Raw genomic sequence first — 20,815 nt, 5'->3', positions numbered from 1 at the left:
CAGCAACCAGACAGGTAACACCTTCAGATTTGCTATTTCATTGTGATCTATAGAGAGTGGCTCTAGTCACCTTCTAGGATAAGTTCTACAGCAGCTTCCTTAAAGAAAATTCTTTTCTGGAAAAAAAGGTTTCCTTGCAAGTCCCTCTCCTGGCAACTGGTTTCCTCATTGAAGTGCTTCTTCAGGGAGTGTTGGGACATGCCAGTGAGCCTACAGGTTGATGTTTTTTTCGCTCAACTTCTCCATTATAATGCAACCTATCTGGTCACCCTTTTAAAACTAAAGACCAAAGAATCAACTGGGATCAGGAAGTGACCATAGCTCATAGGTCATCAATTTCTCTTCTCAGCATATTATAGGAACACAATCTAAGCCAGAAAAAAACAGCAGAGCCCATTACAGATCTCAAGTTCCAGTAATTAACATTGATTTTTTTCAATGGGAAATTTTCATTAGAAGCCAGCACATGACTTACATTCAGTAATAACTTAGATTAAGACATATTGGAGCCTCACTTTAACACTGTCCTTGGTCTAAATGCCATGGAGTCATTTTTAAAAGGGGTCTTTTCGACATTAGTAAATTCTCATAGGTAGGATCTATCTCAGTCCAAACTATACCTGACATGTAATAGTGAAAAAGTTCTGTGTAATCCAAACTAATAGTACAATTTATATAAATTATATATACAGATACAATACATGAATACATTTATATGTATTTTTTTCAACAGGATAAAACTTGGAGGCTGAAACTATTACTCTCGGCCATCACGCTTTAGAATAAAGAGCCCAAGCAATGAAAGGACACTTAGATGCTGACCCTGTTTAATATCTATGACAAATTAATTAACCTCTTTAATATTCTGTTTCCAGGATATGTGACAAATAAAAAAAAATCTCTAAAATTCCTGTAAGCTATAAAGTGTGAAAATTCTATTATGTTATTGGTTCAGGAGAAACAGATAAATCACTTGCCATTTGGCATTATAAAAAAACAGACATCTCAAAATGTAATATAACATGCACTTCTGTCCTAAAGTGTGGTCCATAAACATTCTGCTTCAGAATAATCCAGGATGCCTGGTAAAATGTACAGGCATGAGCATCACTGTGGACATGCTGAATCAGAACCCTCGGAGATGAAGCCTTGGAATAAGTAATATATGTAATAAACCCTTCAAGTGACTCTTTTTAATTATAAAATTGGGAATAACTAGTTTATACCATGGCACTTACTTAAAAAATTATAAATAGATTTCATAGAAATCTACAGTCTTTCTAATCTTAATGATTGATTTTTCAGTGAAATATGACTAGTCATCTATATATAATTTCAAATGAGTAAGAGACCTAAAACAACAAGTTTAGCATTAATCACCCTAACATTTGAGAGTCCAAGAGAGCCATAGGGGCCTAAAGTCCTTCCAGAAAGGAAGAGTGATTTATCCTCCTAAACTCTGTGGAATTACTGACATAGCATAAAACCATTCATGTGTGTCCTGATATCCTCTCAAGTGGACTTAAAGAGGAACCATTCCCAGCCCAGATTTCCTGACCCACACCTCTTTTGTTAAGATAGGGTGAGGAGCCTTTCAGCCTTGGAAACTATAGGAAGTGAACAGACTGTGGACTCCACTGGATCTAGTTAATCAACTCAACAAATATGTGCCAGATATTATACTAGTTACTGAGCTATAGTAGCGAACAAGAAAGCCAAGGTCCCTGGACTTTTAGGGCTTGAATTCTAGAGAGGAAGTCAGGGTCAGAAATCCAACTCAACATAGAGAAGAAATCATTACAAGATGTGTTCACATGAAAAATCAAACAAAGAACTGTATACCCAGCAAGGGTTTTGGGGAAACATCAGATATTTACTTTAAACACTTCTTTCAGGTAACAATATTTAAGCTTAGACCTGAGAATAAGAGCTAGCTTTGCATACAGTGGGATAGTCTTTCAGGAAAAGAAACCAGAATATTTAAGGGCCCTGATATGAGGACAATCTTGACATGTGGAAGGAATGAAAAATATGAATCTGGTTTAAGTGAAGCAAGAAGAAAGACTGATGAGATGTGACTGAAAGATATGATGTGAGGGCTTCCCTGGTGGTGCAGTGGTTGAGAGTCCGCCTGCCGATGCAGGGGACACGGGTTCGTGCCCTGGTCCGGGAACATCCCACATGCCACGGAGCGGCTGGACCCGTGAGCCATGGCCGCTGAGCCTGCGTGTCCGGAGCCTGTGCTCCGCAATGGGAGAGCCCACAACAGTGAGAGGCCCGCGTACCGCAAAGAAAAAAAAAAGATATGATGTGAGATTATACAGGACTTTATTGGTAATGGCAAAGAATGTAGGCGTTATAACAAGTACACTGAAAAAGTAGGGAGAGCCATGAACTGACAGACATTTTAAGAGATCAGTTTTGTTTCTATGTATGAAATATAGTAGAATAATGACGAGGACAGGATAATAGAGTAGGTAAGAAAAGATCTGGATCTGGCTACACTGGACATTAGAAAAAAATAAATGGAAAGATTCTAGATACATTTGGAACCAAAGTATTTTTTAAATGAACACTGGATTGGATATCATAGGAATATAGAGGGGGTCACAAAAATGACCCATAAGTTCATGGCTTAATTATCCAAATGGTTGGTGGTGACATTTACCAGGATATGTTTCTTCTGAATTATCCATGTGCTATTGTCAAGTGAGGCATGGACTCTCAGAAGAAAGGTCTGGGCCAGACTCTACAACTAGAAATCACTAGCTCTTAAGTATAGAAAGGGTGTTTAGTGCTTAGGGAGGGTGTGTGTAGAGAGAGAAGAGTGATTAGGATGGAGCCCAAAGAAAAATCAATATTTAAATGCTAGATGGGGGAATAGAATTAAAAAATTGTCCTATTAATAGTGGAGAAATTGAGCTCAGGATATTTGCAAGAGAGTGCTAAAGATGAACCATAACACCTAAAATTAAAAATGTGGGAACTGAAGACAGGGGAGTAGTGATGGATTGTGAGGGAATGGCAAAAGCTGTGGCCTAGGGTGAGTGTCAGGGAAGTTGAAGAATTGTAGAAATGATGATACGTGAGCAAATGAGCCAGGAGGGGAATGATGTCCAGAAGGTGGGATATTTGCCATCAAGATCTTGGTGGTACATTTACTGTTAACAATCTCAGATTTGATCATGAGAGGGGTAACTGAAGTGGAAGGGAAAACAAGCAATGGAGATAAGGATGTCAAGAAATAGAGAAAACATAGGATTTTGATGGTCCTTCCTTGTGGATGTTGAAGTTACTGAAAATGACAAGATGATCTGGCTGAAGACGATTTAAGCGAGGATCTAAAGCCTTACGTAAATGACAAGAGTGACCAGGAGGTCTGCTGATGTCAACAATACAAAAAGAACATGGCTACTATTTCCAAAGTGTTTGCATTTCAAAAGAAGAGTGTGATTTGCAAGGGGGAGATAAAATAGCAATCTGGAAGTTGTAATAGAGAGCAAGAATAACTTCTGGTTGAAAGGTATGTGGAGGATGAGAAAAAGACAAGTTTCAATTTATGGAGACTACAGAAAAGTCTTCTTTGGCATCAACCAAGTTTCATTTTAAGAGAATTAAAAAGGCAAATAGCAACAGTCATTTTTACAGTTTTCAGTAGCTTAATAAATAGTACTATATAAAATTAAGACTTAACAGAAAGGTATAGCAAAATTCCAATGGCACAGAATCCTCTTCAAAATCTCCCGAACCATATAATTCTTTATTCTTCCAAACTTCTCCTGGTACTACCAAATTTGCTTCTTCTTATTCAATGAACAGTATTAGTCCATTAAAACACACACACACATTCAAGTGTGCATACATGTCTTATCCATCTGTAGATCATTTTTGAAGCTACATTCAAAGTAAAGGGACTTCCCTGGTGGCACACTGGTTAAGAATCGGCCTGCCAATGCAGGGGACATGGGTTCGATTCCTAGTCCAGGAAGATCCCACATGCTGCGGAGCACAACTACTGAGCCTGCGCTCTAGAGCCCGTGCACCACAACTACTGAAGCCCGTGCGCCTAGAGCCCGTGCTCTGCAACACGAGAAGCCACCACAATGAGAAGCCTGCACACCGGCATGAAGAGTAGCCCCTGCTCACCGCAACTACAGAAAACCCACACGCAGCAACAAAGACCCAACGCAGCCAAAAATAAATAAATAAATAAAAATAAACAAAGTAAATAAATCATTCCATAACCTACAAGCATGGAGATTTTGAGAAACTGGAACTTGTCTTTTATAAAAGAAGGTAGACTTGAGTATAAGAAAAAAGATAAAGAGCCCAACTTCGGAAGCTGACTCAGCTTAGTCATCCCTGTGCCACTGGCATGGCATCAAGAAGTAACACGGGGCTCTCAGAGCCTTTTAAAGGAAGTGGAAGTCACCTATCTAAGGGATTCAACTCTAGATTACCTGGCCAAGATATAGCAACTGGATGAGAGTTCACTGACTCAAATTTTGTGAAGATGAAGCAGATACTTGTTAAAATAAGAGATCTATTTAGGGAGACATAGGCGGGCATAGGTTTTGTACTACTGGATAAGTGTATACTTGCTTTCTACAAAAATAGGTTGCTGTTTTTTCCTAGACAGAGCTAACTTACCAAAAAAAACACATGAAACTAGCAAAAAGCTATGCTATATATGGTATATATATTTACATATTTTATATACCACAAATGTATAATCATATGATATGTATATATATCATATATAAAATACACACACACACGTGTGTGTGTATTGGAATTTGCTGTAGATCTTCGGCAAAGATCATTACACTATCTTCTTTTAACTACAGACTGCAAACAAGGCAAACAAATATATAGCATTTTATTTCAGGGCAAGTTACAATAAGTGGAAAAATTAGAAGATGTCAATCAATGTAGTATGCCCTTTGCTTTCTATAATTTTGAGTTTCTACAGTTTGAAAGTCTGAGTATTTGATTTCTGTTATACGTAGCCATCTTGGCATTTGGGAAACTCCACAAGACACTTTGTTCACGTGGATTTGGAAAAGGGAAGAGAAAAACAATACTTTGTTTTGCTCTGTATTCTATGTGCAACATACATTTTGTTCTACCTGCTAGTGTTAGCTTGTGATTACCCATGACTCTGTGGAAGGGGTAGTCTGATGAGCAATAGTCTTAAAGTTAAGAAACCTGGCAGGCTATTAATTGTGTAAATGACCTTGCAACAGTTATTTCATCAAATATTAATTCTCTTTAGCAGTAAACTGAAGGGGATGAATTTGTCCCACAGGTTACATTTATATTGATTTTAATAGACTTATCCTGCTAAACAGTAAATTTAATAATGCAGAACGTCTTCTAAACTTCACTATTCCACAAGACTCCTATTTTCTTTCCCAACTTCAGGAAACGCAGAGGAGTAAAAACGGATGCCCTTCTAATGCAGGGGGAAATACCTGAACCAATAAAGTTATGTATAATTCACTATTTAAACATATCAAAATCAAGCAGTTCCATAAAGTTATAAGCTCATTAGAGGGCCTTGATACGGAATGTGGAAAGAAGGTGATCCTCTCTTTTCATTCCTATCTTCCAGGTGCCTCCAATGCCCTAAAGTTTGCTTTACACTCAAAAATTAGAATCTTACCTGCGAGAGCTTACACAAATGAGAAATCAGGATAATTTCTCAATAAAAGTGCTAGAAAATAATAAATGCATTTCTGGTCAAAGCACTAGGATTCTGGAAATAACCATTTTCCTAATGAGGCACAGGAATTGTGACCATAAAAAGTTAGTGTATAATAACTGCCAAGTTCAATTCAGCTTCATTTTAAGGGCCTTCTACTATTAGGGCCAAGTATAATGACTCAGATTAATGAATTTAAAAATTGCTTTAAAATGTTTGATGGAGACCTTTGAAGTCATGATCTGAGATTTATCACTGTTACTTTTATTGAATTCAATTTGCTGCCAAGATTTAATCAGATTATTCAGATACCTGAAACTGTAGAACATACGATTCCTTATAAACACCTTAAAAACTTTGAAATGGCTCAAACCTAGAAGATGTGCTTTTTCGTAATAATGCACTAGAGTGAATGTACTTCATTTAACAGTGGTTTAGAGAGGGTTTTAGCAAAGGAGACTTGGGAAATTAGGGAACAATTTTTTAAAAAAACCTTCCAGAGGGAGTTAAGTTACTGAAAAATAATTTCAATTTATGAATCTGATAGCATTAATCAGAAAATAAAAAGTAATTGTAAAACTTTATGGAAAGTAATTTTTGTTATAAAGTTGTATTAATAATCTCAACCAGATACCTTCCATATTACAGGAGTATTTTACGAATTTAACTTCTTGGCTATCAAAGCCTCTATTCCCTGGATGAACTCCGCACAGACTTAATGATCAACACATGTCAGATTTGTTCTCCGGTTTCCTATGAGCAGTTTACAAAAGATTTAAAAAAACACAAAAAACATCAAACCCAAAGGTACACTATATTTGAAAACTTTCATCAAAAGGAACATTCTTTGAGTTTTAAGAAAATATGACTAGTTTAGTGACCAATTATCTAGTTAGAGATCTTGAATGAAATCAACCTTTCATAATGTTATTTGCTTTTAATACTGTTGCTCTGGAGAAATGTCAAGTGTCACCAATTTTTCAACTTTGCTCCTCCACAAAAGTTTCCCTATCACTATTGTCACACTTTTCATCTGTTTCCACTAGACTATGTCTGCATTACTTAACATAATGTCCCATACATAAATGGTTGGTGATATATTACTAGAAAGGATAACAGAAATTGGATTACCAACAGCATATCCTAGTGCCTAATATTCTGGTCTTCAATTCAAATAACTCAAGTTGCTTTCACAACTCTAACCATCTTTGGGAGTACTGGTCCAATGGTCCTGAATCGTGGCACTCTTAAATTAAAATTATTAGTAATAGTGCCAGAAAGATTATGGGTTATCAAATACAACCTTTGATACAACATCTATGCCTCATAAAATTGGACAACACTTCTATGACTTTATTAGTCTTCAAATGACACCCCTTTTTAACTCTACATAGTGTTTGTATATATCATCTTTCATAAATAGTTCATCTCTACAGTTCTCATTATTCTGATATGAAGGACTTAAGAAAATTAATTTTCATTTATTTCCTTGAATGTCCAACTCAATTCAATACACCATCTACAGCCAAAAAAAAAATGTGATTTCTAGTTTCGTATTCCTGCTGGAACCACAAACTCAGTGGTTTAAAATGACAACACAAATTTATTTTCGTAAAGTTCTGGTGGTCAGAGTCCAAAATGGGTCTCACTGGGCTAAAACCAAATCATTCTCAGGACTGTATGTTTTTGCTGTTATTGTTCTTCTGGAGGCTCTAGGGGAGAATCATTCTAAAGGTCAAGTGTATTCCTTGGATGCCAACCCCTGCCTCCATGTACAAAGCTGATCGCTCCAACCTCTGCTTCAGAGAGTCTATCTCCTTCTATGGTCTTTCAGCCTGACTCTCATGAGATCCCTTGTGCTTACATTAGCCCACACAGATAAATCAGTATAATCTCCCCATTTTAAGGTCAGATTATTAGAACTTTCCATTAATTCCATCTGCAACCCTAACTCCTCCTTGCCATGTAACATAACTTATTCACAGGTTCTGGGTATTAGAATGTGTACATCTTTGGAAGGCTATTATTCTACCCACCACACTAAAAAATTAGGGCAAGATAAAATTATGTATAATGCACTACTAATTCTGGCAACAAAATAATACATTTTATGAAGATCTCTATCACAAACTATTTTTCAATGTTTTAGCTTGTAGATTATTGATTAAAGTTTTGGCATATTCTAGAAAAAAAATCTCATGTCCTTGATGTTAACTCATTACACACAGCAGATGGTCTTTTTAAAATAAAAAAGGAATATTCAAGGCTACCTGGACAATAGAAAAGGAACTATAGCTGCTATGCCTCAAGAGGGCTGATTTCTGTAGGTTATGCCCGTCAGTATGCACACATGCCAAATTCCTTCCTGTCGGGATGCTATTTCCCCAAGCTTACCAAATGCCTTCACTCTCATCACTATTTACATTGAGTCTTTTTCAGGCTTACCTTCATTCGTTTCTTTTCCTCAGCTTCTCCTTATTCGTCTCCTCTGAACTCGATTTTATTTCTTATGTATTCCACGTGCTCACACACTTGATTATACCCTGCTTTACAACATTCTCTAGTTTTACGCACAAAATTTTTTCCCCACAGAAGTTGCTTCCTCTGCAGGACTTACCACCTTAGTACACAGTGGCAATATCACTGGATTAGGTTCTGTCTCCAGCCTAGAACTTAGTATTTTCTGATTTCTACTCTAAATTAAACTTCACAGTTAAGCAAAGCCCCATTTGAGGGAATAGTAGGGTTTCTGCCCCTAAAAGTCTGTAATGTGCAGAAACGCATTTGGGAACGTAATTGACTTTTATGTACAGAAGCCAGATGCGTTTCATGCCTATGCGTGCTTAGGGAAGCAAGTTCATCTCATATATCACAATAAGCATCTGTTCCACTAAATTCCACTGCCGGATACTCCTCACGCTTAGGCAGCAAAACACTTAAGGAAATAAGAGCTCTTTCCAATAAAAAGGTATGTCAGAAAGCTTTGTTTAAAAAAAAAGAATCTTCCTTTATCAGTTAAGCCCAGAGGACAAGATATTAAACACAATAACAAATCATTACTGAAATATAGTTTCTGATAAAGCATTTTGGCCCTTACTCTCTATAAAATTTATAGAAAATGATATGTGAGTGTATATTTGAAAGGCTGCTTTCAACAACAAAGGGTGTATTCTGACGTCTGAACATACCTTTGAAAATGCAGAAGTTTAAAAGAAGAGAAAAACTATATGAATATGAACCTGCAAATAGTTTCCTACCTATATTTATAACATGAATAAATTCATACTATAATGTTGTTAAAATGTTACAAATATCTCCATATAAATGATTTTCTCTATTGTTGTCTGCATTTTGTTTGTGAACAACAGAAGTTCTAATACATTTACAGTTCATATGAGGCTCTCGATGCTTCCTGCCAATGTTCCTTGCCTTTTTTTCTACTGGACTACTAATCTTTTCTTACTGATTTGTCGGAACTATTTATATGTCAAATAAATTGCAATTAATTTTTCCTAATTTGGCACTTGCTTTCTATACCTACTTATAGTGTCTTTTGAAATATAAAAGTTTTCTATTTTAACAAAGTCCAATTCATCAATCTGTTCCTTATTGTTTCTGTCATTGGTCGGGGCTGTACTTAGGAAAGTAAATTTTCCCCTAATATTATAAATGATATTTGCTTCTAGGGTTTTTTCTTTATATTTTGAAGAGTTTACTTGACAATTACCCTGGAAGTAATTTTTGTGAATGGTTCATTATACCTTTTTGCGACTAAGAAACACATATAGCTAATTACTTCAACACTGTTTTATGATTTTTTAAAATAATTTCCCAGCAATCTGAAAGACTGCCTTTATCATATATAGCATTTTACATTTATTGAATCATTTAAGTTCAAGCATAACAGACTTACTTCTCTGCCACTATTCCCCAAGGGATGGATGGAGGAACTGCTTTCTTGTAATTTAAGTGGGTGACATAACATGGTTTAAATAACATCTGAACTACACAGAAACTTTAATTCCTGGCTCTGAACTGTGTTTCAGCTTGACCACTCTTTTGTCCTGCACATTTGCTTTTAAGGGTAGGACCTTAATTTTGTTTATGGCTATATTTCCACTACTTAAATTTGTGCTGGGTACTGAATAGGTGCTCAAAAACATTTGTTTAATGGTTACACTGATAGATATCTGATTTTTCATTGCATTGGTGCTACCAACGCAGTAAATTTTTTTTTTAATTAATTAGTTTATTTATTTATTTTTGGCTGCGTTGGGTCTTCGTTGCTGCGTGCAGGCTTTCTTTTAGTTGCGGCGCGTGGGCTTCTCACTGTGGTGGTTTCTCTTGTTGTGGAGCACGGGCTCTAGGTGCGTGGGCTTCAGTAGCTGTGGCACACAGGCTTCAGCTGTTGTGGCACGTGGACTCAGTGGCTTGAGGGCTCTAGAGCACAGGCTCAGCAGTTGTGGCACACAGGCTTAGTTGCTCCGCAGCATGCGGGGATCTTCCCAGACCAGGGCTCGAACCTGTGTCTCCTGCATTGGCAGGTGGATCCTTAACCACTGTACCACCAGGGAAGCCCCACAGTGAACAATTTTAACTGGCTTTTCTCTGTCAAGGATAAAACATTCATTCACACAGTTTTGCACATGCACACTTTATAGTGACACACTGCTTTCAAAATATCCACAAGGATTATATGATATTTGTTGATCTCAGAGGTCTAATCACAAAGAAAACCATAAATCTGAGGCAAAAAGAATATGAAAGATCAAATTACCAAATAAAAATTTCTCCTTGTTTTCTTTAGTTCATTGCTAAAAAAAAAGTGAGAAAAGTAATAGAAATAAAAATGAAAGTGTACAATATGCATGTATATCACATATGCTCATTTTCATGATGCATATATATATATACAGATGAGTATGAATATATATGCTAAATAATATACCATCTTTTTTGCATTTATAATACACACATATATGTATACACATATAAAACAAATACAAATGATTTATATAATAACTTCAGTTCTATTCATTTTCTCAGCTAAAAAACAAAGAGAATTTAAAACAAAATGAATTATTCATTTGCAAGTGTTTTTAACCATTATTTCCCATCTTATGTCCACTTTTATGGCTCCTTATATTGCCATGTTGTGACTATTATGCCATAATTTATATATATTTGAAACAGTCACCTTAAGAAATCCACCCTTTGGCTAAGATCTCTAAGATTGATTTTGTGTACAAACACACACTCGACAAAGAAAGGTCAATTGTAAAAATATACACACATAACAAAAAGATTTAGCAAAAAATCTGAGTAAAATTATCTGTACATTTTTTCTGTCAATAATATTAATATAGTAGATTTCTTGGTAGTAAACATGTTTCCATTCTGCTTGCTTCCATCTAAACTGCCACATTGGTTCTCTGATACTTCACCACAGTAAATACAGAATGACCCAAAAAATAAAAAATAACTCAGTGAGTTCCAAGAATATATTTTTTTACAGCTCAAATAATTTAAAGTTGTCAGTCAGTATGATACAGCAAGGTGAAAAAGGATGAAAACTGAAGTTCTCAAGGCCAGTGAATAATAATGACGATGCTGTATTCCATGCATCCATCACCATTACCACAAAACTTTGATAACTGTATTGCCAAATATTTCACATACAGCCTTAATGGTGATTAATAGATGTGCCGTAGTACTGAAACTGAGACTCTGTAGATAAGTGATATCCAAAAGCACTTTGAAAATTTATTTCTATATCTGGAAATACTGCTTGTCAATATTACCTATGCAAATCTTGAGTTTATTTACCTAATATTTAGTAAATACAGTCTTACTGAACAATTTTCAGATTTGCCAAATGCAGCATGTGAAATTACTGTGTGATTTTATAAGAGAGATCTAAAACAAATCTGATTATAAAAATGTTCCGGTAGTGGCAACAAAAGTACCGTGCAATGTTGTTATTTTCTCCCTAATCCTCAGCAGCACCACCCATTCTTCTCTTTAGAGAACTGACGTATAATCTAAATCAAGTTCTGCACACATGCCCTCAGCAAGGGCCCTCTCATCTTGCCTTCCTATGAGAAGGCAGTTTAAGAGGCCCTGTACATAGGAATTCTAGGGCCACCACTGAAAAGCACACACTTGTTACAAGTATTTAAATGCCTCACTTTGCAAATTTAGAGCTCACAGTACTGAAAAAAATGAATCCAATTTAAAAACATTGTTTTATAGAACACTGCAAACTCTGTGAAATAAGTTACACAAGGATTAGATGACTCTTCATTCCAGCCTATCTGATCATGTTTTCTCCTTATTTTTTTCTCATAGCCACAACTACCAACAGATTCATTGTTACATTTCATTAATTGATTATTCCACAATAAATTATCTCAACAGCATTTCTGATGCCCCTGCTATTTTGGTTCTATATAACTCTGTACTTTTGAATGAGTCAGGTTTTTTTGAAAAGCCCTGACTACTATTCTTGGAAAAGCCATCATTTCTTCTGTAAGCTTTATAATAGCAAACATCCATTAGGTCTGGTAATCAAACTGAAGAGAAAACTAATCATATTATTTTAATATTAATAATAACGTCATTTACCATCCTCAAATCTAGTGCTATGGATAAGTTGTCCACCCGAGACAGTTGGTTGCATGAGCAACACAAGGAAGGCAGCCAGCAGTCTTATACCCACAGCGAGACACGTCCACACACACTTGCTGCCACAGCCAAAGTAATGCCATATGTCCTCAGTGATGTGGGTGGACAAAAGTAACAGCTAGCCTGCTAAAGAGGGCCATATGTACAAGCAACCTATCACGCCATCCTCTTTACTTACGGTTGCTGAAAACTCAGTCGAAGTTCTTGCTTAGATGAATAGCATGGCTGGAGAAGATGCCTCCGCAGTAATAGAAAAAGACCATTTATTGTACAACTACTGTATCTCTGGGCACGGAAGCTAAAAATATCCTTGTGCATTACTCTTCTTATTAAGACTTACTTAACCCTCAGCAGAGTTCCTTAGTCAAATTTTGACTTCCCTCAATAATGCGTTTGCATGTACATGCAAAAGGATAGATGTGCAGTCCCCTATCAAAAATGACCATTCATAATCATCCTTGTTTAACTCCATGTTATACAAACTTCTCTTTTACTTTTGCCTGGGTCTCCATAAAAATTCATTGTTTCTTTGACATTAAAAATATTAAAGACAGCGAAAAACACTTTAAAACTTAAGAGTATTTGAACTAGTTTCTGGAAAGCAAGGAGAGAGCTATAAGGCAAAACTGTATTCTACATACATTACCTTTTACAAAGTAAAAAATAAACATGGATTTTGGATGATTATAATAGCTTTGTGTCTAAACAAGGGTTTCCTTTGGAGTTTCCACAACTGCAAAGACCATTCAGCTATTGTACTGATAATACAATTTATAGTTTTAAGGTCATTCTTAATACTGTGATCAGATAATTTATTTTTCTTTTAATGGCTTCTTTTGACAAATGAGGGAGCTTTTAGAAAGGACAATGCTCCCTGCACAACAACCAGTAAAGCATGTCACATCCATTTACACATAATTTTAAGAAAAATGAAAGACAAATTTGTGAGGCAGCAAGAATTCATTTGCATTAAATTAATGTGAACAGGCCATTTCAAGTTCCCTTTGGCAACAATGGTAGGGGGGGAAAATAAATCCATCTCGTGCAACAGTCCTCTTCTGGGTTACAGAAAAGATTTGAAAGCTAACATGACCATCATTAAATTTCTCCTGGAAGTCTACAATTAGTACATATAACTCATGAGGTAAACTATTCACAACGCACATTTAGGAAGAGCACCAATTATTATGGAACCACTGTCTGACATCCCCCTGAAAATTATCTCCTGCCAAGTTTTAAAAGAGAACCAAGCTTTCCATGGATTCTTTTATGGATTTGGCTTTGTACACAAGAGCTAAACGTCATATAAGTAAGAACCATCATAGACACTGCCCTATGTAATTTAAACCTAAGTAATCCAGATGTTGCCCTTGATAGACTATGGATTTAATTAATAGTTTTGACCCTAGAAGTGCACATAATTCCACCTACATTTTACTAACACTAGATTTAATAATTTAAACGGTGTTTAATTGATTAGCATCTTTGTTAGGAAAAGTCTCCATCAATATCTCCTAAAGGATTTTTTAAAAATCCCAAATGCACATTGCTTTTTCCATGGGGAAGCAAGAACATGATTTTCAGGGTCTCAGAGCACAAAAATACTATTCCCATTTGTGGTTGCTGGATAATAGCCTCCCAAAGCTGTTCTTCTCCTAATCCCCAGACTCTGTGAATGTATTATCTTACATAATCAAAGAGAATGTGCAGATGTGACTGAGTTAAGTACACTGAGATGGGAAAATTATCCTGGATCATCAGGTGATCCCAACGTAATCACAAGAGTTCTTGCAAGAGGGATGGAAGAGAATTCAGAGTTGAGAGGAAGATGCAATGTAGAGACAGAAACAAAAATAGGAGAAATGCACCTTGAAAATGCAGGAAGGGGCCATAAACCAATGAATTCAGATGGCCACTAGAAGCAGAAAAAGGCAAGAAAAGGAATTCTCCCTTCGAAGCCTCCAGAACAAACCAGCCCTGTAGACATCTTGACTTCAGCCCAGTGCAACTGATTTTGGAACTCTGACCTCCAAACTATAAGACCATAAATTTGTGCTGTTTTAAGTCATTAAGTTTGTGGTAATTTCTTAGATCAGCAGTAGGAAACTAATACACCAGTATAATAAGCAAAGGAACGAAAATGAAAGAGTGATGAATTTGAGAGATCCTGGAAAAAAGTGGGGTATTAAACTCAGTAACAGGATTTATCTTGGTAACTGTATTATATATTACTTGTCTATATGAGCCACATTATTGATATCATTATCATGACCATACAGTCAATATGAATACACCAGTATGTCTAACTTAGAGATGAAATTTTTCTGTTTCAGCCTTTTTTTAATCCCATACAGAAAGCCTTGAGCAACGCTATATCTGATGAAGCTAGTATCTTCACTTAAGAATCTTCCTATTTAGCAGATAAGTTACATCCAAAATTAAATCCTATTAAGCCAGTCTGGGAACAATACCTAGAAGATTCAAACATTACTTTCCAAGAACACCACCTACGCGTGAGTGTGTGATGTTACCTCTGCCAACAGAATCAAAGTTAATTTGAGAGATTTTCAGAGCAATATTAGAAACATTGTGTGCATTTTTTCCTCTTGTTAAAAACAAATCATTGCCCAACTCTCCATTATACTTATGTTAATAGGATGAAGTCCACACATGAATTTTGCTACCACAAATAGAAAACCACTTAAACAGAAAAATCTCACTTATTGCTGAAAGAATGACAGTACAAAACTGTCAAGGGTGGGAAGGAGTAAATGCTGTATGGGATAAATATTTCCCTTTTCTTATCAAAACTGGTCCCGAGACCTAGCATGCTTCTCTTCAAAAGCTTAAGCACAGTAAAAGTTATAAAAATACTTTCTTCAACTCTTCTAGAGCTTAATGATTACAGAACATCAGAAGAGAAGCAGGAGATGGGAATGTCTTGTACAAGACTGACAAGGAGTTTGAAAAGAGAAATATGAAACTGGAAAATATGTAGAATATCTCCACAGCAATATGTGAACGGGCAGGAAAAATACTTACTGAATGTCTACCACGTGCTAAGTCTCTTACATAAATGATTCTATTGAATCTCTTTAATATACTAATGAAAACTCTACAAAACAGGCATTTTATTCAGTTTATAGATAAAGAAAGGAGAGTATAGAAAGGAAACTTGATCAATGTCACACAACTAATAAAAGGCAGAACTAGGGTAAATATCACGGCATTAATAAAACTGGCAGTCTCAGCCTAATTGGACCTGGAACTACACTAAGAAGCAAAACATGAACAAAGAATCTATAAGTTAGATACTATTTATCTCCCTGTTTCATAGAAGAAGCAACTGAGGGGAAGAGAGGCTACATCATCTGTTTCAAGCTCACACAGCTAGCAAGAGACAATTTCAAATCCAGGTGCGTAAGACATTTTATTACTCCAAGATACATATGCATTATTTCCAGGATTAGCTGAGATAATTCTTGCTAACCCTAAGTGAATGTCTGACACTTGATAAGTGTGTTATAATTTAACCTTATTATTATTTAGTACGGGAATTATTAAACTACTTCATTTGTCTTCTGCAATTTCACTGCTCGTTCATATCACAGTTCTCCAAGAAAAACTAAGTTCAACATATGTATCCTTTTTGGTTGCAAATTTTGGAGCTCAAGTAATAAATGGCACATCACACTAAACTGCTAGTTTAGTTCAGAATTTTAAAAAAAGGAAATTCTTCACTCGGTAAAAAAACAATTGGGTTGTTCGTTTCCATACCTTCAGTACAGCTCATTAATTGTATATCTGTATAAAAAAGCATAATTTTCTGTAATTCTTCCTATGCTTAAATAATACATTTAAAGATTTGATTCAACAAATCAGAATAACCCATGAATTATACATGACAAAAATTTTTGTTCAGTGACTTTTTTTTCTTTGCTATAATGCTGCCCATTTTCAGAATTAAAAACTTGCGTTAAAGTCAACATCCTAAGACCAATTTCTCCACCTTCTCTTATTAGTCGTGAATAAAAGATGTTTGTCCAAAGTTACCCTGACATTGAAACAACTGCAATGAATACTGTGGTTGCCAACCATGTCCACTGTTCATATGTCTCCGTATTTTTCTGCATTAAATGTCCCATAATATTCCCTTATGCCATCAGTGTCACCACAAAGGGCAATCAGGGATGAAGTTCACAATGAATGTATATATACTAAAATTTAAGATGTTCAATCATCTTCCTGGTATCTCATGCCTCCTCTGAACTATTCATATTAACATGAGCAACCAAGTGCTGAACATGGCCCTTACAGGAAAGCAAAATCCAAAATTCCATTCACACCACTGCAAATTTTTAACCAGTTTCTTGACCCAATGTGCATCACATATGTGAAATAAAGAATTCACTGTCATAAGTGAATGTTCATTATACTCCTATAACAAGATCTGTCCCTACTCTACCCACACCTCCTCAGCACTCACTATTCTCATGCATATGGGTCAAACAATGTCAAGGATAAGCAGTGACTCTGCCCAAAGGCTTTCTTGCATCACCAGAGCTATCTCAGCTTGTGCATATGGTTTTCCAGAAATTCTAGGCCATTAATGCCCCCCCAACCCCATTCCTAGAGCAGCCCTTAATCAATGATGGGAAATTATGGAAAGAAACTACCCCATCCCCTCGACCCGTACATACTCTGCACTGTCTCCCATATTTCCCCAACAGGATCGAGTCCCATTGCTCATCTTATTTCCAACTCCCTATATTGCACAGAAACGACTAGAAGTTGACTAGGCATTTTACTGCAATGTGTATGCAAATCTCTCTTGATCAAGAATGTCTGTAGATAAATATTTCTGGGTAAACATGTACAATGGTCCTCATTCTTTCCTGAGGGATAAAATGATGTATCTCTTCTTATCCTCCTCTGTCCTTCCTTCCTTGCTCAGCTGTCTATCTGAAAAAATTGCAAAGGAAGAGAAATAAGGCTTTGATCAGCACTCTCAAGAGGACCCCTTCTCTCAGAAAGGTTAAAACTACGGGAAGCCTCACACACACCCTGTTGAGCTGCTCTGTAGGTTCTGAGAGAAGAGGAGATGTTGAGATCTGAGAAAAATCATTTAAGCCATCCTTTTAGTGCCAGAACCTGAAGGGAACTGGTCAGATGGTCAGGAGTCATAGAACTTATTATCCAGATTCATTCAAGAACACCTGAGTGATGTGTATACATGGACTCCTGCAATCAGATGTAAAGTTGCATACCACACCTTTAGTTCCCAAATTCAGCAATTAATGCTATGTGTGTAACATGGAGAAAGAATTTCAAAGTATATGAGACTCCAAGAAGTTCTCTGTCTAGTATTCACTGCTCCAGCTCATTTTCTTCTCATATGCCTACACTGTCTGCTGAGCGTGCACACACACACACACACACACACACACACAACACCTCCTCGGGGCAGAAAATCGCAAACTGTCTTTGAAACTCAAATGGACTCTTCAAGGGCCAACGTACAGCAGAGTTTTACCACTTAAGCATGAAAAGGAAAAAGCTGAATCAAGGTTATAGGTTTTTTCACTCCCACAAGAGCTATAATGAGCTTCCTTTGAACCAGACTATATCAGACATTGAAGCACTCATGATATATACAGCATGGGAAAATTTTTATGAATGTGGTCACATATTAAAATATAAAACCATTCAGTTCCTAACCCTCCTCTTCTCATGAATCCTATATTATACATACACTATCTGCCGTGTTCTCAAGGAATCTTAGAGACTGTTCATTGTCAAGCCTGGCAGTTTACTCTGAAAGCAGCTGTAGTTTCAAATACACACTAAGAAGTTTTAAAATGCATCTAAATGTGGACAGTCTTCTATCTGGATTATAAGCCATAAATTACTCCCAAGAACATCCTTAGTATAATATTGAGTTTGCCTTTCAATCTACTCTTATTAAGGAGGACACAACTGTTAGGAGTTAAGTAATTGTTTGACGGTGAGGAGAGTATAACTCGGCACAATTATATTAAAGTATCTTTTATATAAAAAAGTGAAACTAGTCTGAATAAATAACCAGAAAAATAACGAGAAACATTTTAAGGTATTTCACATAAGTCATACTCATATATCACTATTACAAAAGTCCCAACCAAAAGCAGCTGTGCATATTTTGGGAAAAAGAACTGAATTTTAAGTTGAATAACTGAGTCTTAAATTCCTGATTTATAACATAATCATTATAGAAATTTAGGAAAATTAATCCCACTATGTCACAGTTTCTTCACCTGAAAAATGGAGCTAACATTACTGTTCTCTCTAAACTCTACAAGATATTAGAAATGGAATATATGTGAAGGAACCTGGCTTACAGCTGTAGACATCAAGAAAAATTTGTTAAACCCAGGTTGATGTTAAACTAAAAGAAGAGCAAAGTAAAATATTATATTTTAATTACCAAAACTTGAGATGCATATGTCTCAATGTGAAAAACCAGTAAGCTCTCTTTCAAGCATAAAATGACACTGGGCCCTTGTAGAGAGTTTAGTAAATATCTGAAAGATATTTAAATTTCATCCACAAATTTGGGTTCTAATATTTACTTGCTAAATTTATAATTTGTATACTTCACTACTATTAAAATGCACAGTAGCCCATATGACTAATTGTATGCCCACCAATTCTACTAAAAAGTATCCAGTGAGGTCCATGGAGTAAGTACTGAATCCAAAAACAAAAATAGCTACCCCAACTACCTAAAAGCAAACATTTAGAACACTCTTGTGACCATGAGGGTTATAAACTAATGCTCCTCGTAAGAAAGTAACTTCTAAACCAAATAAACTCATAACACATTTTAGGGATTTTGCTGCTCACATACACACACACATATTAGATTTTTTAAAATGAAGCAAACGTGCAAAAAATTAAGAAGTTCTGTGGGAAGTGTTCTTAATTTCATACCCACAATTTCTTCATCAATCCCTTTCCCCAAAGTCCTTCCATGAAAATAAACTTGCTCTCCTCTTAATGTGAACTCATCACTTTTCCCATTTATTTGCAGAATGAGAAATATATTACCTGTCAGTCCGACACTTAGAAGTTGTGCTGTTAAAGAAATCCAAAATGGTAATAACTTTGGAACAAAGGATGAAGAGGAGATGAGTGAATCAACATGGCTTTTAAGCTAAGTTGCCATCACACTTCAGAGCCTGTCTAGACAGCCTTAAGTTCCCTGTCTTTTAAGAAGCTTACGGAGGGTACAGAGCAAAAGAACCTCCGGTTACTCGAGAGGTTTACCCTCTGGGAAAAATCAGGGAAAAAGAAATACCACTCCCCACTTAGAGGGCAAGGTTTCCCTGTCCCCTTGTGTACTCAGACTCCCTAACTCCACACCTCTGAAATGCTTTGACTTGGCTTAGAAAACTGGGCATGAGCTAAAAAGAAGGCAGACAGAAGGACAAAATGGGCTGCCAGGAAAACAAATGACTGTCTAGAAAGCTTACATATAACGCGTGCATTTGGGGACATTTTTTAAAGCCCAGTCCCTTCAGGTGAATTCCTTCCAAATCCCCCCATCCTTGCCGCGAGGATCACAACCCCCCACCCCTCACTGCCTATCCTTTCACCCTCAGCCTGTGTGGCCAATGCCGAGACCAGAATGCCTGTGACTTTGTGAAATACTGCAAAGCCGCCAGCGCTTGAAAAGCGGCAAAACCTCAACAATTCCAAGCCTGTAGCTCTAGACCTTTCAGTACATCCCTCTGCTTAACTCACCTGGAGTCAGGTCTAGCCAGCAGCCTCCGCCCAGAGGAACTGGGAAGCAAGCCGGGAAGCTCAGCAGCGTTTGCCTGAATAATGAGGGCAGCGGAGCTGAGCACCTACCCCCGGACCTGCTGCTTTGGTTGCTCCCGGTTTTCTTCCACTCCCCACCGAGTCCTCCTTCCTTTTCTCTCTTCTTTCCTCCCCCGTCTGCCGCTACTGCACTCCCTCTTCCGAGCAGCGGCGCAGAAAGCGGAGTCCTCCCGCCTCCCTCCTCCAGACGCACGAGCTGTCCGTGGTGCTAATCAGGAGGCTCCCAGCTCCTCCCGGGCAGGCAGGCGGTGCGCAAGTCCCCCGCGCCTGACACTGCAATCCCAGGAGCAGAGCTGCAGATATGCCTTACGCGCCACCGGAGAAATGGGCTGGAGGAGGCGACCAGCTGCACCCCATAGCATCTAACATTCCCTTGTCGGTTTAAACGATCAATAACCTCAGACTTCTTCCTAAACATATCCAGTAATTCACATATGCCAAAAAGTAAATGAGTGGTTTGAGGACATATGTGTACTAGCATTATTCTATGTACAGAGATAGTAACTTGGCTAGAGTCTGGGACTAAAAGTCCAAGGAGTGGTTATTTTGACCCATTTGGAGTGTGCT

General features: G+C 37.0%; 1 protein-coding gene across 1 annotated transcript in view; it reads right to left on the bottom strand.

The window, feature by feature from the left end:
- The window catches only part of ROBO2 (roundabout guidance receptor 2), a 1,648,891-nt gene extending 1,628,508 nt beyond the window's left edge, over window positions 1-20,383 (bottom strand). Inside the window, exon 1 of the mRNA XM_060297904.1 lies at window positions 20,171-20,383. The gene's annotated coding sequence lies outside the window, so the exon portion shown is untranslated. The remainder of the gene's footprint in view (window positions 1-20,170) is intronic.
- Window positions 20,384-20,815: the final 432 nt, after the last annotated feature.

The sequence above is a fragment of the Globicephala melas genome, chromosome 4 (genome assembly GCF_963455315.2).
Source record: "Globicephala melas chromosome 4, mGloMel1.2, whole genome shotgun sequence".
Lineage (NCBI taxonomy): Eukaryota > Metazoa > Chordata > Mammalia > Artiodactyla > Delphinidae > Globicephala > Globicephala melas.
This window is presented reverse-complemented; position numbering and strand designations above follow the sequence as displayed.